Here is a 24,803-nt window from a genome sequence, read left to right as displayed (position 1 = left end):
ATGTAGCCAATAGCATTATGATGTATCATAATGACTTCAGGGTTTTGTCAGTAAAACTGACATGGATTGTGCAATAGCAGCAATAAATGTCACTTACCTAGTTATATCTTACATTTTTTTTGCCACTTTTAGGGGCCCCCTTCCTTGCAGGGCCCCCCCCCGGTCGGAGGGTACGGGGGATGCTCACTACGCCTCTGAGTTCATCTTTGGGCGGATTGTGCGGCGCACAGGTGAGCAGGGGGCGGTTCGAGGCCCTGTGCCCCACGGTTAAATAAATAGCCATCACAAGTCTCGCATTCTCCCTTTTCATAGCTGTGCTCATACCTGGAGATTTCGTAGGCTCCCTCAGTAGCTGGGGTAGGAGTGGTGACTCCACAGCACAGGGCATGGGGTTAGTGAACAGACATTGCAAAAACTGGGATCCCGTGGGAACCAATATGCTCCTGTATGGGAAATGCACTGTCCGTGCCCAGAGCGTGTCACCCACATGGAACAAACGGGCTGCAGAGCTGGGCTCAGACAGGGATAGTTCCCACAACAGAGGCTGCCTCCATGAGGCATTACGTTATCCCCTGCCCACACACACCGTGGGTTTACCCTCTCCCCGTGGGGGTGACCTGCCTCCGCAGCGAGCGAGACACCCCACAGTAAGGGATAATAATGACTGAGAGCCGCACAGTCGGGGGAGTTCCCCATAAGAGCGTGTTCCTTAGAATAACGAGAAAAATGAACCTCCCCCTCCCCCGTGACGTCTAGCTCTGAGATTCCCCTGCGCTGATTCCCCCCTTTCCAAGATAAGGGGGCTAAGTCCATAACGATTGGGACGTGGCAGCAGGGTCACATCCCGGCTCTGTCTTGTGCACCTACTAGGTGGCGCAATTGCAGCAGCCTGGGAAGGAGGGTGGCAGCAGGGGTCCCGGACAGAACTTACAGCCAAGCGGGCACAAGAGGCGGCAGCCAGAGACGCACAAGAATCTGTGCTACCTGTCCGGCCCGTGTACTGGTCACCATGAGCGCTGTGCCGCAGGTTTTCCTGGGATCCGAGGTGGTGGAGAAGCACTTGCACTGCGCCAGCCTCCTGAGCCCTTCATTGGAAGCTGCCCTGGCCAATTTCTCCAGCGGCGCGGAGGGAGGCGTCGTGCAACCCTTGCGCACGTGGTGCCGGTAGAGAAGTACAGCGGGTAAGTAGGGAGGAGGGGTGCACACTCCAGGGGTCCCCATCACGGGCACCCCTATCGTCCTGAGCCAGAGTGGGGAGAGGGAGGGATCCCTTTCTCAGTCCCTCCCCACAGTGAGGACTTCCTTGGCTGGGCCTTGGCAGCTGCTGTGATATTCCCCAGTTGTATCTGGTTAGAGAGATTTCCAGCTCGGATACTGCAATAAGAGCAACCAGGCAGGCAGAGTGCAGCGAGCTTTCCCCTCACCTGTCATGTCCCCTGCCCCCGTCTACTCCTAGCGAGCACTGTGCAAATCGCTACAGTCTCTGAAGTGCCTGGTGCCTTATGCAGCTGCGTAGTTTACATATGGGTAAGGACGGCCCTGGTTGATGCTTCCTTCAAACGAGTTCTCTGGCTGGCTGCAAAGGGAATAGAGAAAGTGCTTTGTGTCCTTTAAAATCTATGATGTTAAATGTATATTTTTTGTCTCTTTCAAAGATTTTTAGGGGTCATGCCTGCTTACAATTCAAAGGATGATGCTCTAACAACTAAACTGGTAACCTTCTACGAACACAAAAAGGATTCTTCTGTTCCCTCTCACCAAGCAACTATATTACTCTTTGACCCAAGAAATGGCTCTTTAAAAGCTGTAAGTTCAGTGTGCATTGATGCATTCTGTTTTGTTTGTCAAAATCATATTTCGATTTTAGATGACATAGCTGGTGTAAATCACTATCATGCCATTCACTTCAGTGCAGTTATGGCGATTTGTGTCATCTGAGAATCTGGCCCTCAGTCTTGTCTGTTTCATTCTTTTTAATCTGTACTTCTTTTTTTGTTTTCTGAAACTGGTGATTTGAAGTGAAACTGTTTATTTGAAGAAATCCCCCAACACCATGTTTAGTTGATATTTTAGGGGGGAAGAATAAATTGCCAAATATGCTGAACTGTTAAAGGCAATGCAAGTTTTGCTGTTGGCCTCTGTGAGGAAGGGATTGGGGGGCTATAGTAGGAATTTTGGGATATTATCTTTCTTAATTAAAAATGAGAATAATGGTTTGAGAAGGGCCAGAACAGTTAAAGTGTCTGTTTCTCAGCGAGGCTCCACAATCCGTTTTCACATGATAATTGAATATATAGAGCCAGAGTCTATATAGAGCCAGTGCCCACCCTGAGTGCAGCACAAGATAGGGGGGCACCTGATTATGGCTCCATGATTCTCTGCCTGGGCCCTGGCACAGGTTACAGCAGCTCAAGGGCTGCTCCATCATATACTTGCTTGCAATGGTCGCCAGTGCTAGCCAGAGTGCAGTGTGTTCTGGCCATGCCTTCATTGCCCTGAAACACCCGCGGTACTGGGGTCTCCAGGAAATGTAGTGTAGAAATGGTTATGTTGGGTCAATGCCACTGTGATGATGGCCAATTTCCACTCGCTTTGTGCTGCCTGAGTGTCATGAAAGCAGTGGAGCAGGGAAGAGAATCTGCCAATTTTACATAGAATATATTTGCAAGTGTTGCATTAATAATCATCTTCTCTCGGGTTTTCTTTGTCCCTTCACGTGATATATAAGTTGTTAAGCACTAATTCACACATGGAGAAAGCATCTGGCATTACGTTTTCAGTGTTCATTTCAGTCTGTTTGATTTTCTTCTTTTAAAGATCATGGATGGCAGTGTCATTACAGCAAAACGAACTGCTGCAGTTTCTGCGATAGCTACCAAGGTAGGTCTGATGCTTTATAAAATGGGTGGAAGTAGATTATTGGTATGTGACAAGGCAACCTTTCCTCTAGTGCCCTCCCGCAGAATGCAACTGCACAACCCAGGAATCTGCTGCAGTTACCCCTTTCATCCAGAGACCCAGTAACTCCAGGTAGTCTTTCCAGGTACCAATACCCTTTCCAGCATTTATTACAAGAGTCCCAAAATTGTAATCTAGAATTCCTCAACACAGTCCACATTCCCCAATTCCACAGTACATCCAATCTTTCAAGTCACAACAGCCCATGAACACACCAAGTATAGCTCTGATGTCTCTCACCATGCTCAGGCTCTTGGGTACAGCTCTGGCATCTCTCACCATGCCCCTCAACCTTGGTTGCTTCTCTGCCATGTTTCATTCTCAGGTCTGGCTCTGGCTTTCATCTGGAGACATCAGCAAGCTCACCCCTACATCCTCCGCCAGCCTTTAGCCCTCTCTGGTCTTTCAGCCAGCAGGTGTCTCCCTCTGCTGCTTTCAGCCTTCAGCCCTCTCTATCTATGGTTCTCTGGCCTGGGGAAACTTGTGTGTGGTTCCTCAACTGCCTTCCACTTTCACTGGCTTGATATGGCTCACTGCTCAACACGGAACTCACAGCTCTTTCCCTCAGGGCCAGCTCTCTCTCAGCCTCTAAACTCTCTCTTGCCTTTGGGCTGTCTCTCGTAATTCCCAGCGGCATCCCTTCCTCCTCATAACACCAAACTAGGGCACACCTGGATTGGAACAGGAGAACTGGACCAGTTTCCTGTGACATGGTGTCATGTAAAATAGCTTAGAGGTCTTAGATAGTATTCGCATCTGAAGCGTTCATGGCAGTTCTCTTTAATCATAGGTACTAGATTTATCACAATGTTCAATCCTCAAAGAAAAGCCTAAAATTTGGTTGTTTCTATTTTAATTCCAAGGAAGTTGTGTAGAGTAATATAGTTTAAGGTCAGAAGGGACCACCAGATCATCTAGTTAAACCTCTTGCATATCACAGGCCACTAGCTCCATCCAGTTAACCCAGTATCAAGCCCAATAACCTGAAATAGACTAAACTATTGTTTACCATAGCGAATAGGAGGGACCAATGTGAACCAATGACCTAGCTCTCTGCAATAGCAGGGAATTGATTAGGTGAGATATCCAAGATGATCCTAGTAAGTCGTATGTCATAGAGAAAGGCAAGTAACCCGCAAGGTCCCTGCCAATATGACCTGGGGAAAATTCCTTCCCAACCTAAAACAGCAATTGGTATGACCCTGAGCATGTGAGAAAGACCCACCAGCCAAGCATCTGAGAGAGAATTTTTCTGTACCACATCAGAGCATGATCCCACCCCATCTGGTGATGCCATCTGTGGCCATCTCCAATGCTTTAGAGGAAGGAGAACCACTTCTCAGAATACAACAGGGAAAAAATCCTTCCTAACCCCTAAAGGTGACCAACTGAAGCACTGCATCATGAGATTTAGGAACATCAGACATAAGACTGGAAGGGACCCCCTTTGCCATGAAGCCCAACTCCCATCACTGCATGCAACTCCATTATATAGTGCCACTCAAAAATTTATCAAGCTCTATCTTCAGACTAATTAGGTTGTTTACCCAAACAACTTCTATTGGAAGGCTGTTCCAAAACCTCATTCCTCAGATGATTACAAACTTTCTTCTAACTTCCATCCTAAATTCAGTCATGGCCAATTTGTACCCATTTATTCTTATGGCAACATTTTCCTTTAACCTAAATAGCTCTTCTCCCTACCTGTTGTTTATCTCCCAATGTCTTTGTAGAGAGTAATCATATCCTCTCTCATCCTTCATTTTGCTAGGCTAAACAAGCCATGCTCTTCCAATGTCCTTTCAGAAGATAGGTTCTCCATGCCCCTGATCACCTAGTAGCTTTTCTCTGCACCTGTTCCGGTTTGAAGTCATCTTTCTTGAACATGAGTCAGGGGCAGCTCCAGGCATCAGTGCTCCAAGCGCATGCCTGGGGTGGCAAGCTGCGGGGGGCACTCTGCCGGTCTCCGCTAGGGCGGTAGGCAGGGTGCCTTCAATGGCTTGCCTGCGGAGGGTCCGCTGGTCCCGCGGCTTCGGTGGACCTCCCGCAGGCGTGCCTGTGGAGGGTCCAAGTCTAGGAACACAGGAGATCTGCCAAAGCTGCGGGACCAGTGGACCCTCTGTGCTTGCGGTGGCAAAATTACTAGAGCCGCCCCTGACATGAGTAATCAGATTTGTACACAGTATTCCAAATTAGGTCTTACTAGTACCTTGTACAATTACATTAATACTTCTCTATCTTTACTGGAAATACTCTTCTGTGTATACACGAATGATATGCCTGAGATGATAGCGCAGAAGTTTGCATACGCTGATGTTTTGGCACTCACCGCTTAGGCCCGTAGCTTTAAAGAACTTGAAGTGACCCTTAGATCTGACCTTAAGCTCATGGAGAAATACTTCCAAAAGCTGAGACCAAATCCAAGCAAATCGGTTTTCTCTACTTTCCACTTTGGCAATAGAATTACACAAAACACTCTTAACTGTCAAGTTTCATGGTGAAACTGTGCATTACAACCAAAGCCAACATATTTCGTTGGCATTCTTGACTGCACACTGACCTTTCATGACCACCTCAAGAAAGTAGCCTTGAAAGCAAAAACTCATGTCGACCTTATTTAAAAGTTAGTGGGAACAAGCTGAGGATCAACTGTCCTGGTTTTAGGAACATTGGCGTTGGCCCTTGTGTTGCAGAGTATTGTGCCCTGGTGTGGATAAGAAGCTGCTATACTCAGCTTGTGGAGAGGCAGCTGAATCAGACCATGCAAATCATCACGGAAACTTTAAAATCAACACCTCTACTGTGGCTTTCTGTATTAACAAATATCGAACCTCCAACTGTCCATTGAGAAATAGCCACAGCACAAGAATTTAAATGTGCCGAAGACTATGTGGAACCTCCCATCTGGCAGGATATGAATAACATACCCCCATCAGGCCTGAAATTGCGAAAGCTAGTATGGACCACACTTGATCACTTCTAGTCTCTGGATCTGGCGAGGGAATAGCAAAGTGTTTGGACCTCATCTGCTGTTCCAGACAAGCACATTATTACTGACCCAACAAATGCCTCCTCGGTTTCGACCTGCCACACAGACTTGAGACCACGTTGACCCACATCCAAAGAAGTGTGGAAGAAGGGAAAGAATTGACAAGAATTTGTAGGGGATCTTAATGCATGTCAGTTTGTTAACAAGAGTTAGGCCAGCTGTAACCCTAATGACGTGAGACTTGTAGAAGCGAGGATTGTGTGAGGAGAGCAGAAAAGAACTGTGTGAGAAGTTATTACGACCTTGCACTGATAATTAAACCTGTAGGCTGGCGCCCAAAAGCTGAGAAAAATAAGATAGCAGGATAGCCTATGCATAAACAAAATGCATCTGTTGCTCATCATGTCTGTAATATTGCTTGCTATTGTCTGTAACAAAGGTATAAATACTTGCTGTAATTGTTTACCTGTGGAGAGACCTGTCCGGGACTGGGGCAACCCAGTGTCCTAGGGCACTCCCTCCCTCAATTAATATTGCTTGAGAAATAATAAAGTATTTGATTTTGCTGCACCCAAACTAAAAGCGAGAACTGAGTTTTTCTCCAACAATTTGGGGGCTCGTCCGGGATGGCAACGCCAACAGACCCACAGGCAGCTGCTACGGATCGTTCCCCTTCGAACCCCATGGCACCACAATAGAGGTAAGAGTCCTTTTGAAATCTCTATTGGGGTGTCGGAGAAGGACTGTCAGTGGGGACGTCTGTGTCTGTTGGGCTCATGCCATCTGAACTTATTGACTGTGCAGCAAGATCAGATGCAGAGTGGTATTGGGGGAAAGTCCCAATCAGGTTAGTTTATAGCAGTACTGGGAAACTGCTGGGTTTGCCAACAAGGTAATGCATAAGGTAATGCATTAGGTAATGCATAGTGAGATGCATTAGAGATGCATCGGTGCTGAGGGGTTTTTACCGCCTCAAGAGGGGTTGTCATACCGCCTCATAGTATTGGGTCCGGAAATAAGGTACAGATGCATCGTGGTAATAGGAAATAAAGGCCTTGGTGTGTGTGTGTGTACACCAGTGTGAGTAACTGTTACCGGAAGACGCCCAGAGTACCCTGTGAAGCGAAAGCTCGTGACCAGGACTACTCTAACGCAAGCCCGGTAACTAGTGGATCTTTAGGAGATCCGACCCATGGTGGGCTGAGTCGGCCTGGCATCATCCGGTGAGGAAGCTACCTGGGTCTAGGAGTGTGTGTACCCTTCTTCCCTTCCCCTTTCCTTTTCCGTGTGGGCTACTGACAGTCTGATCATCTCACTGGATGCAATCAGAGTAATCGGCACCGTCTCCCAGAGACTGGCTGACACTCTTTGCTGAAAGGAGGTGTTGGAGGGTCGTGGCCATCCTCATTAGCCTCTCCTGTGTGAGTACCCTGTAGGGAGAGATCATTAGTTTATGAGCCGCTAGCGTGGACAGGGCACCCTCCCTGTGTGTGTGTAAGTGGAAAATGGGTGGGGGACAGTCTAAATATTCCACCTCACCCCCTAAGGGTACCCCAGCATATTACATGTACGTACATTATGGTCCTGAAACCTGCAGACATTTAGACAATTGGAATCTGAACACGCGTGAAAATTCATCTAAACAATGCCCATTAGAAAGTACCTTTGATTTAGATAAACTTACATACCTCAGAGGAATCCTAACTTCAAAAAAAGCCTCTGACACACAGCGGGAGCAGTTTATGTATTGGTGGGAGGAAGCAACAAAGATACTCCATGAGTCTCGAGTGCGGAGTCTAAAGGACTCCCAAGAAAAATTAAAAACTCAAGTACAGGGTTTGATACATAAATGTAAGACGTCTGAAAGTTTTCCTGCTCGAGCAAATCCCTCTGCTCCTCTTTATCCCCAATTAGTTAAAGCTGATAGTGAGGAGGAGACTGCTGAAGACATAGTAGATTTTTTAAGCAGCATTCCACGGCCACAGCCGTCACATCCCCCTGCCCTGGTAGTTTCCCCTACACAAATTCTTTCCTCTCCTACGGAAGGAGTTTCTTCTCCACCTGTGAGCGATTCTGATCCTCCCACTAGTCCACCCGAATCTGATCCTTCTGATGAAAATGCCCACTACTTTCTTAGAAGCAGGGCACAGGCACTCCAGGCTCCTTTGAGAGACTTGCCTGGAGATGGGAGGTTAGTTACAGTGCATGCCCCTTGGACACCCGGAGATCTTAGAAACTTGGTAAAGGAATTTCCTAAGATTAGAGAGGAACTGGAAAAGTTTAGAGAAGAGCTTCAAACAGTAATTCAGTGCTATAATCCATTTTGGGCAGATATTAATCAACTCTTGAGGGCAGTTCTGCCAGCTGAAGTTCATCAACGGCTTAGCAGACAGGCTGCTTGGCCTGATGCCGACCCTGGAATTGAGCGTGAGTTAAGAGAGGCTAGAAACCGTCTTTTAACCTCTGTTACAGAGGTTTGTCCTAAGAAAACAGATTGGACAAAAATTACTAACTGCAAACAGAACAAAGGACAGTTCCCTGCTGATTATCTAGATTGACTAAGGTCTTTGAACAGCATTCGGGAATTGCTCAGCCAGCTGAAAATGCCAGAGAAGCAGTAGGAGCTGCTTTTGTTCAGGGACTCTTACCAAAAGTTCAGCTACAGTTAAGAACTATTTGTATTGGCTGGCAAACTAAACTCCTTTCTGAATTGGTGACAGTTGCCAATCATTGTACAGCTTGCATAGAGCAGAAGAAAGAAAATACTGAAACAAAACTTATGGCTTTGCAATTACAGACTTATCAAAACAGGGGCCGTGGGGGAATGAGAGGAGGACGAGGACTAGTTCACGGGCAAGGTAGAGGGAAGGGTCCTTCATATCCTACCCAGTATCCTGCCCCGACAGGGAACACTTGCATGCCACTTTTGTGGTCAGGAGGGACACTGGAAAAATAAGTGTCCAAACCGATTGTCTCAAAACTCTTCATTCCCAAATCCTGAAGCACCTGCTTTTTCACCACAGACTACCACTTACTAGGACAGCCTGAGGGAACGTAACTGCATCATGAATCCTTTAATTCCTATTAATCAGGAAGGCCCGTATGTTGATTGTAAAATTGCAGGACAATCTGTCACTTGTCTTGTGGATACCGGAGCTAGTAGATCTGCTTTAAGATCCTCAGAGTTCTTCTTCGAGTGATTGCTCACATCCATTCCAGTTAGGTGTACGCGCCGCGCGTGCACGTTCGTCGGAAACTTTTTTACCCTAGCAACTCCAGTGGGCCGGCAGGTCGCCCCCTGGAGTGGCGCCGCCATGGCGCTCCATATATACCCCTGCCGGCCCACCTGCTCCTCAGTTCCTTCTTACCGCCGTGTCGGTCGTTGGAACTGTGGAGCGCGGCATAGCTGTCCTCCACGTCCCTAGCTCTCCTTGTTAACTCTCGTTATTGTTATAGTTGTTAGTTAGATCGTTAAGTGTAGTTAGTAAGTAATTAGGTGTAAATAGTGTTGTAGATAGTTATTCGCCGGGGGCTGTAGCCCTTTCCGGCACCCGGCACCGGGCTCATGCCTGGTTCGCCGGGCTTCAAGCAGTGTGCGGCCTGTAGGAAGCCTATGCCTACCAGCGACCCCCACGACGCGTGCCTGAAGTGCCTGGGGGAATCGCACAGATCGGACAAGTGCCGCATCTGCAAGGCTTTCAAGCCCAGGACAAAAAAGGAGAGAGACCAAAGACTCAGGACTCTCCTTATGGAGGCGGCACTTGACCCGGCGGCTTCGCAGGCCGTGATCTCGGCGCCAACACCGGATCGCACCGGCACCGGGAAGACTCCCCGGCACCGACCTTCTCCGGCATTGGGTGCAGAGCCGAGACAGTCAGCGTCTGCTACTCCAGCCAGGCAGACCCGACTGGAGCGCCCGGCCTCGGCATCGGCCGCGGCGCCACCGGCACCATCGACTCCGGGCCCGACGGGTCCGTCGAGTCCGGTGCCGCCGAGATCCCCCATAAGATCTGGGGTTGAGCAATTGGTCCCATCCACGCCGGAGACCTTCGCCTCGGCACGGGACCTTATTGCCCTAACGGAGCCTACTCAGCCGCCACCCCCGGTACCTCCGGTGCGGGTCGCATCTAGAGGCAAGCCCATGATGTCGGCACCATCTCGGGACTCGCGCTCGCAATCCCGGTCCCGACGCCACGGCAGATCAAGATCTCACTGCCACTCGCAGTCCCGGCACCCGGCAGATCAAGATCTCACTGCCACTCGCAGTCCCGGCACCGCTCCCCTCGGCGGTACCGGTCGCACTCGCGGCACCAATCGACCTCCAGACAGTCGCGGTCGGACTCCAGCCGCCGATACCGGCACCGTGACTCCAGGAGCCAGTCCCGCCGTCACTCACCACACCGGTCGACCTCCCGGCACCGAGCTGGTAGCAGGTCCCGGTCCCGGTCGACCTCCCGGCACCGCGTCGGTGGCAGGTCCCGGTCCCGATCCCGGCACCGAAGCAGCGGCCGGTACCGGTCCAGATCCCGGCACCGAGACAGAACCCGGTCCCGGTCCCGATCCTGGCACTGCTATGACTCCCGGTACCGATCCCCGGCACCGAGAAGATCTTCGCTGCCGACTCACGCAGACCCTTACCAGCCAGGGTCAGCCCCGCCGTGGCCTTCTAGGCAGCCGTCGGTGTCTTCGCAGACAGACAGCGGGTATGCGTTGGGCACCGACCGGCAGGCGGCGCTTTTCCAAGACCCGCCGCAACAGGACCAAGGCCCGCAGCAGTGGGGGTTTTGGACCCCATGGGCATACCATCAAGCCCAGGGCCCCCAACAGCTTCCTGCTAGGCCTGCGCCGGCGGAGCATAGGGTGCCGGAATCTTCATTGTCTCGCCCCCCTCCCTCCCCGGATGGAGAGGAAGGGTCCAAGCAGCAAGACTCCGCTCTGGCTCCTGAGACAGAGGCAAGGGCCGAGGGAGACCCCCCATTGGACACTCTCTTGCCGGGGGTCTCCTCATCCTCCTCCCCTGATGAAGCGGTGGCTGGCACCTCCTCCAGTAGCCCCCCCCCCCCGCTGGATCTCAGGGCGCACCAAGACCTCCTTAGGCGGGTAGCTCAGAATCTGAGCCTACAAGCCGAGGAGGTCTCTGAGATCGAGGATCCGATTGTCACCATCCTCTCGTTGGATGCTCCCACCAGGGTCGCCCTACCCTTCATTAGGACGATCCAGGCCAACGCCAACACAATCTGGCAGTCACCGGCCTCCATCCCCCCTACGGCGAGAGGTGTCGAGAGGAAGTACATGGCCCCCTCCAAAGGCTACGAGTACCTCCATGTCCACCCGACACCGGGTTCCCTGGTGGTGCAATCGGTGAATGACAGGGAGCGTCATGGACAGGAAGCTCCAGCCCCCAAATCCAGGGAGGCCAGGCGTATGGACCTCCTTGGACGCAAAGTCTACTCGGCTGGGGCCCTGCAGCTCAGGGTTTCGAACCAACAAGCCCTGCTCAGTAGGTACGCGTTCAACTCGTGGGTGGCAGCGGACAAATTTAAAGAGCTGCTGCCACAAGACGCCCGCCAGGAATCTGCGGCCATCCTAGACGAGGGCAAGAAGGTTGCACGAACATCGTTGCAAGCTTCATTGGACGCTGCAGACTCGGCTGCCCGCACCCTCGCCTCGGGGGTAACGATGCGCCATATCTCCTGGCTGCAGGTCTCTGGCCTTCCACCGGAGCTCCAACATACCAGAGGTTCAAAGAATCTCTGAATTACAAGGACAAATTCACATACTTCAGAATATATATCAAGCTGAAAAGAATGCCTTTCATACAGCTTATAGAGTATTTACTTTGTGTACTAAGTATGATGTATTATGCTTTGTAACCAGAATTGTACAACAACCTCATCATATGCTTGCTCTGAGTATATTATTGCTTGTATTGCTGTTAGTCAGTTTAGGATTATGTTATTGTTGTTGTAAAAGATGTAGTAATAGTAATACCTTTCATGTCCATGCTAATCATGCATTGTCATTTCATCCAATGAAAACCCCTACAGTTGAAACATCTGATGTAAAATCAGAAATCGATGGCTTAATGCGAATAGAGATTTGAGAATATCTGTTGTACTAGAAGTACAAAAGGGGGGAGTGTGGAAGAAGGGAAAGAATTGACAAGAATTTGTAGGGGATCTTAATGCATGTCAGTTTGTTAACAAGAGTTAGGCCAGCTGTAACCCTAATGACGTGAGACTTGTAGAAGCGAGGATTGTGTGAGGAGAGCAGAAAAGAACTGTGTGAGAAGTTATTACGACCTTGCACTGATAATTAAACCTGTAGGCTGGCGCCCAAAAGCTGAGAAAAATAAGATAGCAGGATAGCCTATGCATAAACAAAATGCATCTGTTGCTCATCATGTCTGTAATATTGCTTGCTATTGTCTGTAACAAAGGTATAAATGCTTGCTGTAATTGTTTACCTGTGGAGAGACCTGTCCGGGACTGGGGCAACCCAGTGTCCTAGGGCATTCCCTCCCTCAATTAATATTGCTTGAGAAATAATAAAGTATTTGATTTTGCTGCACCCAAACTAAAAGCGAGAACTGCGTTTTTCTCCAACAGAAGTAATGGAAGATGCGGCTACTTGATGCACAAGTGGAAAATCAAAGACTCTGTTTCATGTGACTGCAGTGAGAACATCCAAACCAATGAACACATCAGAACACGGTGTCCCAAATGTTGATTCAAAATGAATTGGATGATATCCACAGTGCCACAGAGGAGACCTTGAAATGGCTTTTGTACCTACAATTGCAACTATAAAATGTTGCTCTGCAGATGCCATACATGCCTGCGAGAGAGACTGGAAATGCCTCATCTGATATATCCTAGGACCACATTTGCCTGTTTCACAGTTGTATCACATTCATGGCACATAGTCACCCTATGATCAACTAACACAACCAGGTATCTCTCCTCCTCTGTCATTTTCAACTGATGAATCCCCAGCTTATAGCAGAAATTCTTATGATTAGTTCTTATGTTCATGACCTTGCTCTTTTAACTTTCATCTCATTTCTATTACTCCAGGTCATCAGTCTCATCCAATTCTTCCTGTATAAAATTCCATTCCTCCTGTGTACTGACAATGCCTCCCAAATTCATGTCATCAGTAAATTTTACTAGCACCTTCCTACTTTTTGTGCCAAAGTCATAAGTCCCATGTCTGATCCTGTAGGAACTCCGCTAGTAACCTCCCTGCAGCCCAGTTGTTCTCCTTTCAGCACAACCATTTGTCTTCTCCCCTTTTGCCAGTTTCTTAACCTCCTTACAGTTCTTACCCTAATCCCCATCTTCATCTGAATTACTAATTTCCCGTATGTATGAAATGCCTCACTGAAGGCCAGATAGATTAGATCTACTTCATTTTCCTTATTTTAAAAAATCAGTTATTTTATCAGAGTAAAGGTATTCATGCTTGTATTGTATGTGATATGGGAGTGATTCACTCTGTGAACTGTTCTGAGAATATATTGGAGTAGTTTTGCTCAGTGCTTTTTTTGTTGCCTTATGTATGCACCTATAGGACTTTGGGTAAGCGCAGTGATAAATTAAAACTGATTAGACTACACAGCCTCTTCCCCAGTCTGGCCACTCTGCTACTCCACATCACTTCCAATTCAAAGTAGGAATATTAATACAAATAAATCTTCAAATACTAATTTAAAAATATTTGGCTGGTTTCTTAATGCTGGGAATAAAGCAGAGAACCCTTCCGAGGCCATCAGTTTGAAGGAAAGTTTTAGTCTTCGAAGCGCACGAATGATAAAATGAAGAAGATGGGCAGATTTGACAAGTGCTACATTTTCTGGCCCACTAACTCTTCTGCTTTAGATTGACGACCAGATTCTCTTCTCAGGTACATCAGTCTTATGCTGATGTAATTCCACCCACATCAATGGAGTTACAGCCAACACAAAAGTGGAGCATCTATCCCCAAGAGCCACTCCATTTGGAGAAGGGGCGAACAATGTGTGACTGGGGTCCTAGTGGGGACCCAGCTGTGATCACTCAGTTAGGGTGAACTGCAAAGAATGGGGCAGCCAAACCCCCAAAAGCGGGTGGATATTCCAATACTTAGATTTACCAAGCCAGCATAGAACAGTTTCTTTATTACCTTTCTGGTTACTCAGAAGTCCAAACAACACAGTTCCCTTAAAGTCATCCAGCCTCGGATCTCCATCCAGGTACCCATGTCAAATATGATGAAAATTTCTGTAAATCTTATTTCATCATAGAAAAGGTTCTACCAATCCCAAAGGATCAGACACATTACCTCCCAGGTTATTGAATGTTTCAGATCTTACCCAAATAGACACTACAGCCAGTTCTTATTAACTAAACTAAAATTTATTAAAAAACAAAAGAGAGAATATGGTTAAAAGGTCAATATACATACAGACATGAGTTCAGTTCATTTAGATGCGGATTCACAGCAGAGATGGTGATCTTCGTAGTTGCAGAGTTCTTTCAGAAATAAGAACAGGAGTACTTGTGGCACCTTAGAGTGGTAAATATTGACTGGATTAGTCTCTGAGGTACCACAAGTACTCCTATTCTTTTTGCAGATACCGACTAACACGGCTGCTACTCTGAAACCTTTCAGAAATAGTTCTTAGTTTATAGTCCAATGACCAAATATCACATTCAAGGCATATCAGCATAACTGGAACCTCACTCTTGTGACTCAAACTTCCCCTGAAGAAACTTAAGCAGATCTGAGATGACACAATCAGGACCCAATGATCTTTTGTACAATTTCATGTCTTTACACAAGTTGGAATTCCTCAAAGAACAAAAGGTAATTAGGATGATTTGGAAGGAGATCCATCACCAGTACTTAACTATACAAATTAACATAAGGCCATTTGCTTTTTCTCTCACCATTCACAGTACATTTCAAAGAGATGTTCACAATTCATTTAAATTATATCAGAATACAGCATAGACAGGGACTGTTGATTACATTGTGGACCCTACTCATACATATGTAAATACACAAAAACACAAACATTATCTCCCTACATGTCTTCTGAGGGTTATTTATTTTGTAGGATGTTTAACCCTTTCTAGCCATGCATCACACAATGAATTCCTGAGATGTTAGACTGTAGGGCTACTCTCAGCTCAGACCTTCCCCCCTTAAAACCAGATCCTGAACACTTCACACAAGCAAAGCTCCACAAAAACAACAAGGAGTCCAGCGACACCTTAAAAACTAACAGATTTATTTGGCCATAAGCTTTCATGGGTAAAAAACCCACTTTTTCAGATGCAGTGACTTCAAAGGAGCTGTGACCTGTATAAGAACTTCCAGATCAGACCCTTATCTGTCACCTTCTGCTCTGTGAGATTTTCAGGACTGTTTGAGCCCAGCTTTCAGTTGTCATCTTGTCCTCTTTATGGCAGTTCCTCTTCAATAAGCCAATACTTTTATGTACAGAACTTTTGAAATCAATGCTACAGAGTCAGTGTAACAAGAATCAAAATGAGCGCTTAGCTTTGATAAATCTGCTAGATGAGATTTTTTTTTTGCAGCGGAGTCAGTTCAACAGGCATTGAAAGCCTATATAGTTCAAAGGCTCCAAGTACAAGAGTGGTCATAGCAAATGCACAAACAAGAAATGCAGGTGGCTGGAGCTAGGTTCAAACATCCCTTCTTTTCCCTTCTTAGTTCCTGATGAACCACAGAGGATGATTAAACAGGGCAATTTAGAGCTACCAGAGGAGTAAATTTTAAGTCTTGAGCCTCAAGCCACCCTTGTTTGTAAATATTGACTGGTGGACACATATCCTGTTCTTAGCAAAGTTCATCTCTCTGGAGTGTTGTAAATCAGGGATGTCAGACATGAGCCATACCTGACCACGGCTGAAATGTAATCTCTCTTGTTCAGAAGGAAAGATAATTGTCCCAAACTGGTACCATTTTCAGCAATTTGACTCAGTTTAAAAAGGGATATGAACAAGTGACAAGTAGGAAGTTTCAGTTTTAGTATTTTTCTTCTTCTTCCTCTTCCTCCTTTTTTTTAAAGAGCAGATAAACAACTTTTTAAACAAACACTCTGGACTGAGGCTAGATTAGCCGGTTACTGTCTGGGGGAATGGCAGTTCTTCCAAGCCCATTATCCCAGTTTTGGGGTGCACATTGTGTCCTACAGAATTGCTAAATAAAAGGCATTTAATCGTTTCTTTGAGTGGTGTCTGCAACAACAATGTATAATCTGCAAAGTTTTGTGGGATAAGGATTATAATTTACAGGGCTACATTTTGCCCTAGAATGCCGGTGCAACTGGTGGTGTCAATGGAATTGCACACCAGAAGATGAGGTCCTGTCTATCCTGGGGATATTTATACTCTTATAGCTAACCTGATGTAGGTGCTATCCCTCTGTGCCAATGCAGTGCACTGCATTAAGCTCTGTTTCACCCCCAGTGCAGCATTTCTGCACTGCGGGTTTATACTGGTGTAACTACATAGACGTAGCTACATTAATACAAATGCACAAGTGCAAACTGAATCAAGCCCAGAAAAGTTTCTCCTAGGAATCAATGACCCCTCTGTACAAAGTTTAAAAATAATCGCTCTACTGTAAATATGCCTCTCCAATGTAAATGTGCCTAAGATTGAGGGCTTTTAATTTAAATAGTGGATCATCATCACAACTGTGTTTTTTCCATGACTACTGTCACTGATTTCTTTTCTATCTCGATATATTTTAGTTCTTAATGCCAGCTGATTCAGAAGTGCTGTGCATTCTAGGAGCTGGTGTTCAAGCCTATAGCCATTATGAGGTCTTCACAGAGCAGTTCTCATTTAAAGAGGTAAGCCAAGGACTGCATCTCAAAGGAGAAGATTTATTTTTCTCAATTATTTTTTCAGTAACACCAATAACAAATAATGTATATAATAACTAATAAAGTTGTATCTAATGGCTTCAACATATTTCAACAAAATGTCTCTAGACATTGCACTTCTATAGCCTTTCCTCCTCCCATCTCAAAGCATTTTAATAACGCATGCTGGAAACAATGTCAAGTTTCAGACTTACTCTTTTCTCTGAGAAAATCCTACCATATATAAGTTTCTTGGACAAGCTTCCTGCAGCATCGATCAGTTCCGATTTTCTATTTAAAATGTATTTTATAAATATAAAGATGCCATGAACCGTTATCCTAGCATTGTATGATAATCGTGAAGATGTACTAGCCCAGACAGAAAATCTGCTCACCTGCTCTTTGCCAGGATGAGTAATGATAATGAAGAAAACTTATTGAGCATTTTAAAATAAGTGCTTGTTTGGGAATTTTGCAAGGACAGGTTACTCATATTATATAATCTGTATGTGCTTTCCATGTTGCTTTGCAGGTCAGGATATGGAATCGCACTAAGAAAAATGCTGTAAAGTTTGCTCGCTCAGCTAAGGGTCCAGTGCAGGTTTGCTCCTCTGCTCAGGATGCTGTCACCGGAGCTGATGTAATTATAACAGTCACTATGGCAACAACGCCAAGAGTGGATAAAAGCAGGTGCCCATATCAACAGTATGCCAGACTCTCATTGATTAGGGAGGTTTCTCTGCTATTATTTATATTATTATTTTATTTAGCTCTGATGTGCTCAATGTTGTGCTGTATAATACTCACAAAGTCAGTTTCCTCCCAGAATGGTCTAGATTTCTCAGAATAATCACTTCTCCTCTTTGAGCACAGTCCTGCAGGGTGTCTATATTCAGTGCTATTTAGGGATTCTGCTATTGTATGTTTGAGCAGCAGGTAATCTCATCTTTGCTATGGTGGCCAACAAGGTGTGGCCTTGATGTCCATTTCATCTTAGACTTAAACAACACCCTAGAAACATGTTCCCAAAGTGGTTTTTTAGTAGTACTTCTGTTTCCCAGGTATTTATCATCTTTTCTACTGCCCTGTTTTGCAGACTCCTTTATTTCTTCTTTTGGGGCTGAATCCTTTTGATCTCAGTTGGAATTTTGCCTGAGTTAAGAACCGCGTAAAAATTGAGAGAACCCCAGGGTTTGGTCCCTTTGCTGTGTTCTTTTTTTAATTTGTGTTTTCCAGTGATGTTGTTGCTGCCCTAGAATACTGAGTCCCTGAGCTCCTTGGCATTTATTTACGTTATTTAATTTACGTAATTTATTTACATTATTTAATTTCAGATGACCTTGTGAACTTTCCAAGTTGTCTGGTAATGAGACAAAGGCAACTTGTAAGAGGGAACAATTTAAAGGAAGTTCCCACCAATTTTTCACACTGTTTAATGCTTTGCTGGTGATGTTATCTGTGCTGTCTCACAGCATGATGGCCATGTGTACAACCAGAATCAATTAGTGTCTTCATTTGCTGAGGCAACACATACACAGAGACCACCTCTCCTGGTTTTTTTTCCCCAGAGGCATTCCTAATGCATGAGTAGGCATTCAGACAACCCTGGAATTCTCACATCCCTACTGTCCGTAAAGTTGTGTAGGCAAATTGTTTTACCATTCAGTTCAATATTGTTTGTGTTTATCTGTACAAAAGAAGTTGCTAATACTAGGAGTTTTACATTTTTTTTAATGATAAGTCTTAGTTCACAAAACTGTTTCGGTAAATAAAGATCTGTAAATGGGCTCCAATTGTATTGCTTACAAAATCACAAGAAAAGAATGGAAACTGCAGGTTTAGAAATCCCAGGTAATAATGTTCAGTTGTTGGTCTGCACATACAGTTCCCTGCAGCAAACTGCTTCTTTGATTCTGATCTGATAAGGATAAGTGAGGGATCTTTTAATTGCATTTCTCTCTACAGCACACAACATCAAGACAGTCTGGATCAAAAACACTTAATAAAAAAGAATTATGAAGGTCAAGGCTTTCGCAAATGAATGGACGAGAGGGAAGTGGAGAGGGGCAAGAGATAATAGGAAAAAGGGGATGATTGGGTCATTTACTTTAGATATCTGTATCCTGCTGAGGAGGATGTTACAATCACAACATCCAGCAGGGCTTTGTCAGGAGCAGCAGAAAGAGGGTGAGGAACAGAAAAGGGGGCTGATAGGATAAGAGAGGATATGATAGAGCAGCATAGCACCAGCCAAACCTGTTCTTGGACAGGATACCAAATTATAGTACAGTGTGGTTGTTTGTTAAATAACTTTATAAATACGCTTTTTATTCGAGAAAGGGCTGGGCTTGGCAGTCTTTGAGACTGAAGGTCTGTGATTTATGATGAAAAGCACTATATGAGCACTAAGTAATTTTATTATCTGTAGCAGAGATACAGCATAGGCAGTGACAGAGTGAGATTCCCTGTGCCTTGCCTTGTCAGACTTGCCCTAAAGGGCGAAAGGGTAGTTGTACATCCGTCCTTAGTGCTAACCAAGCACTTGGCTTGTCTGGTTTTGTATTAGTTTGTTAATGTCTTTGACTGGTGTGAGATGGGCGGGCGGACACTCTGAGAATGGGAACAAGCTGGACATTGGGTAAAACCTTTAGGCCAAACTGGGCAATGCACCTATGTAACAAATAACATATTTTGCTCAAGGAGTTTCAGGTTTATTGGCAGATATTTCACTGTGATTACTTCGTAAATGCTCTGCAGAGCACTACCTCCCTTTCTCTGCCTCCACTGTGACCTCTTCTCTTTGGCTAAGCCTTCCAGAGGAGTAGAGATGTAAGCAAGAGGGCCAAGCCTAAGAGTAAAAGGCTGTCTAATGACAAATGCTAACAAAGAATCCTGCTCCCCTTGTGAGTTCACCCGGCTGTTGTGGATTTGCTCCCACATGAGTTTTATTTTCCTACTAGCAGCCTGATCCTACAAGGCAGAGGTGGCCAACCTGATCCTGAGAAGGAGCCAGAATTTACTACTGTACATTGCCAAAGAGCGAGAGTAATACATCAGCAGCCCCCATCGGCCCCTCCCCCACCACCTCCTGCTCACCAGCAGCTCTGCCGATCTGCACCTCCCCCTCCCTCCTGCCAGCCGCAATCAGCTGTTTCGCAATGTTCAGGAGGCTCTGGAATGGAGGGGGGAGGAGCAAGGGTGCAGCAGGCTTAGAGGAGGGGGCAGGAAGGGGCAGGGGACTTGGGATAAGGGGTGGGGTGGAGTGGGGCAGGGCCTGGGGTTGAACAGTGGAAAGTTGGCACCTGTAGCTCTAGCCCCGGCGTCAGCACCTATGCAAGCAGCCACATATTAACTTCTGAAGAGCCTCATGCGGTTCCGGAGCCACAGGTTGGCCACCCCTGCTGCAAAGGGACTCATTGATTTCAGTGGTCCTGGTCGTGTTTTCACTGAATACAAGGATTTCAGTGGGAGCAGGATTAGACCCAATGAGGGCTGAGGGTGCTCAGCAGGCATAACAGGAACAGCACTTTGGAGGATTGGACCCTAAGGGCTCAATCCTGCTTTGACATCAATGAGAGTAGAAGGTGCTCAGCAGGATTAAGCCCTAGATGCACAATGTACAGCTCAGTCTGAATGGAGAGAAGTTCAGTACTTCCTCTAGTCAATCAAGCTGTTCTTGTTCTGTATCAGTGAACTTGTCTTCAAGGTTAATTTCAGGCTGTTTGTGCATAAGTGACGACACTGCTGTGGAAAGACATTATTCACCTCTGTTGAACATGAAATGTGTTTCTGTTAAATGCATTTTAAATATTTCTCTCTGAAGTCAATCACCTTTATCGTTTAGCTATTGGGGCAAGCAGACCAGACTGGAGAGAGCTGGGTGACGAAGTGATGAAGAAGTCTGTCCTGTATGTGGGTTCTGGAGAGGCTGCTCTGAATGAATCAGGAGATATTATCTTATCACGGGTAAGTCTTTCTTAAACGCTAGAGCTTCTCCCCTCGAGTGCTACTTTTGCATGGTGCCATTTCTCATTGCTTTCAGACCCATCCTGTATTAGATCTACACTTCAAAATGTTTAATGTTTCAAAAATGATTCCAAATCTTTCACTTTCATCCCAGAAGATCCCAAAGCAATTTGCACATGATGGGACAAATTCTGCTCTGTTGCAGCTATGTATCCTTATGATACACGTTTCAGCATCATTAAATTGGAACTGCCTCTAATGTGTGGAGGCCAGCAGCCAAACAAATGGCTGTCACACTGCACAAAATTGAGGAGAGGGGACCTTTTGTCATGCCCTTACACAGAGTGCCATAGGATTTTTTTAATGTCCACACATAATAGATAGGGCTTTCATTTTTAAGGTTTCATCTGTGAAACCAACAAACTGTAAACTACATGGAAGTCAATTTATCTTTGTCAGCAAGGTAACAAGTCAATCATTTTGAGTAATGAAATTCAGGCAGATATTTTTCTCTGAAAGCCATGTTATTCTTCTGGCATTTCTGTCTAGTTTCTATATTACTTGACCTAACAATGATCTGTTTTACCAGTAACAGAACCTTTCCAATTTTTTGTCTTCTCTTTCTTTTAAAATCACTCAAAAACCAGATTATTTCTCTTGATGGCTGTCATGGATATCAAGCCTAAATGTGCATTTGTTTCACAGGCAGAGATTTTTGCCGAGCTGGGAGAGGTAGTGAAAGGGACAAAAGCAGCCTTGCCTGAGAAAACAACAGTGTTCAAATCACTGAGTAAGAACAACCCCCTCCTATGTGTAAATCTGACGAGGAACAATGCCTTGTTATTTATTAAGTCCCTCTTGCATGGGAAAGTTGATGATGTTCAAAGCTGCTGTCCCAACACACGCTACAGAGGACAGTAGCTACAATATAAGATGTGTATTTTCCCTTCTTTCTCAATGTAGCAAGACTCATAAAATCTGAATTGAAAGAAAAGCAAACATGATAGAAAAACACATTGTCCATTTTGTTTAAGTTCCATTGACTCAACTCATGACTACATTGTTTACGAACATAGCTCCAACCTGAATGTCCTACTCTGATGCCCCTGAAGTCTGTTTGACTTGAAGGTGATGTAACAAAGAAGTACGGTATTGGAAGTGATCAGAAGACTGGATTACCATGGTTGAGGTTGAATGTCCTGTTAGCAAGGATCCATTGGTTCCAGTTGTGGTAGCTTTTACAGAATGGATACATGTCCAATGCGAATTGGATTTAAACCAATAAACTCCTTTTACACATGGCACCTAACAGCTATCTGATGGTGATAACTTCTTGTCATTATGAGACTAGAGTCCTAGATTGTGGTGTGAAAAATTCTCTAGTCCATTGTCTAGTCATTCTATTTCCCAGTGAAGTTAAATTATTTCATTCAACCAAAGTGTTGGTTGTAGGTGATTTTAATTCTGTTATATATTTCAGGGATTGCAATTGAAGACACTGTGGCAGCAAAATTAGTTTATGATTCCTGGTCAGCTGGTAACTAAAACGAAGAGCCTGCAATACTAAGAAGGACAAAATAAGATAAAGAAAATGGTTGATGGTTAGTTTTCTTGTACCATTTCTTTATAAGAAAAGGAAGTAATTCCATAGGGAATATAGTACTTTATAACTTTCAATAGCCAATATTAAAGTTACAACATATACAGCATTTACTTTTATTCTTTAATGTCAAATATCTAATGTTTGTAAAGTTACTAACAAATGTATTTCTATGCATTTTGATGTCCTTTGGAATAAACCACTTTTGCTCACTAATGTATCATAGCTAGCAGAAAAACTGTGTGCAGATTTCATGTCTGTGGAGTGGTAATTGGTACTGTGGTAAAATGCACTAGTGTGGAGACTGCAGTTTAAATCTGGTATCATGTCACTAGCGATAGCGGTCTCACTTGAAATCCCAGTGAGATAGTTCTCAGTATGATGAAACCATCCTCATTCAGACATCTATCCATCTGGTCTCTAGAAAGGTCTGAATCTGGAATGCCAGAAATGCTGTAGGTTGCAGTTAGAATGTGTTAATCAAAAAGACTAAATAGTTAATCATGTTCAGTGCCTTGCTATGCTGGGACTTAGTATTATCAGTTTATGATGGTCATGAGATTCACCCAAAACTTCAGCATTAAACAATTTTTTCTTTAAAAATAAATAGATGATATTGCACAGATTCTAGTGGGAGATTTCCTGATTTAAGATATTCATAAATTCTCTACTAAGGCTCTCTTAGATTAGAGTCATGCTGACTTATTCCAGTGCGATAAACTTCTTCCCAGTGTAAAGACAAAACTTTTCAGTGCTGAGGTTTGTTTGTTTCTTGAGTAGGTGAGTGGACTGGTAATCATGCTTTTAGCCATATGAGCATTGCTTTAAAGGAGCCTCTCTATCTTTCTTTCAAGGAGCTGGGGTGATATGCTAGGTAAGGAAAAGTTCCTGTTCTGTGCTAATAACCCAATTGTTTTGCAAGACTGCACATCTGTTAATAGCTGGCTCTTGCTTTGGGAAAGAGTACCGAGTTTTGGGCTGCATTTGTGCTTTATAATATTGTATCTACATTTTGTACCATGCAGGTAATTAAATATTTCTTCATTCCATGGGAACGTACATAACACAGTCATTTGTAATGCTGCTAATACAGTATCGAGAAGCAATAAACAGAAGGTATAGCAGAATTTATTGTTAAATCTCTGGGTGGTGCATGAGTAAATTTATAAAGAGAATTATGGGCAAAAGTCACAGGTGAAATAATTTGTGTGTAAGTTACAAGGCTTTTGTAAACTAGTCAGAAAATGGGAGTAAATTGCACAGTAGTGTAATTTGCATAGATTTAGCATTGAGGGTAACAAGTCCTTAAATCTTTTGGGTCAAACGATGCTCTCTTTTACATGGATGCAAAATCCAGAGTAACTCCACTGACTTTCCACTGGCATAAGTGAATGAAGAATTTGTCCTCTTAACCTTTGCATTTTTAAGTTCTAATGATGTGACCTTACAAATTCTGTTATGAAAAAAATCACATTTAAGGTACTCAATATTTTCAAATGTGTACATTTATTTAGCAGTGACGGACTAACAACACTGGGATAATCCAAGTGTAACGTGGACTGCCAGAGCAAGTTTCCACACATAACTCTGGCAAAACAGCAATACCATCTAGCAAAACTGCTATCCCAGTGCTATGTCTCTCTTGAACAAGGATTGCAGTTCTGGCCAGACTGAGTAATGTTTTGAGGTGGGGCACCAATCGGGAGTGAAATAAGAACACCAAATGGTTCATTTCCACATGTGAAATAAGCCAGCCTTTGTGTCTCGTTCTCTGAAGGTGGAACAATTTATGCACTAATTCACTTCCCAGTGTTTTATATTGATGTTTGAAAATAAAAAATGAGATGGATCCAATTGAAGGACTTGATCCTGACCACCTGGGACTTCTTTCGTCTTCAGTGGGAAAAGCAGGTGCTCAGAGCCAGGCTCCAAAACTCCACAACTGGCCATTTCTAAACCTTCGGGAAGTTTAGATTGAACTCTGGATCCATTTTTCATAAACCAAATACTCAGGTCCAAATGCTCCCCAACTTTGTAAACATTCAGAGCTGAATCTGAACATTACAGCTTGGTCCCATCTCTAATAAAAATAATTCTTGGTCATTTTCCATTTGGGTATTATGTTAAATAGTTGCCAAAATGTGGTAGTTATCAAGGTGCTGTATCAGATGGTTCACTTTCTGACTTGACATTTCTCTCCGTATTTTCTATTAGCATTTCCAGTACCAGATTGCGGGGGGGGGGGGGTGGAGTGGCATCTAATTGTAGCAAAATTGCAGCACGTTTAGATGGGATTTCCAAACGAGCCTAGGAATATTAAGTGCCCAGTCCTACTGTACTTCAATGGAGTTGTAAGCCTTGCTCCCTTAGCTTCCTTTGAAAATTCCAGCCTAGATCTAAATATTTTTCTT

General features: G+C 44.8%; 1 protein-coding gene and 1 pseudogene across 1 annotated transcript in view; one reads left to right on the top strand and one right to left on the bottom strand.

Moving 5' to 3' along the window:
* The window catches only part of LOC115660743 (zinc finger protein 883-like), a 573,128-nt gene that overhangs the window by 486,948 nt on the left and 61,377 nt on the right, over positions 1–24,803 (bottom strand). The gene's annotated exons all lie outside the window — the stretch shown is intronic.
* LOC115660745 lies at positions 1,010–23,017 on the top strand (annotated as a pseudogene).

The sequence above is a fragment of the Gopherus evgoodei genome, chromosome 13 (genome assembly GCF_007399415.2).
Source record: "Gopherus evgoodei ecotype Sinaloan lineage chromosome 13, rGopEvg1_v1.p, whole genome shotgun sequence".
NCBI classification, from domain to species: domain Eukaryota; kingdom Metazoa; phylum Chordata; order Testudines; family Testudinidae; genus Gopherus; species Gopherus evgoodei.
Note: the sequence above shows the minus strand (reverse complement) of the source record. Positions and strands in the feature narration are given on the sequence as shown.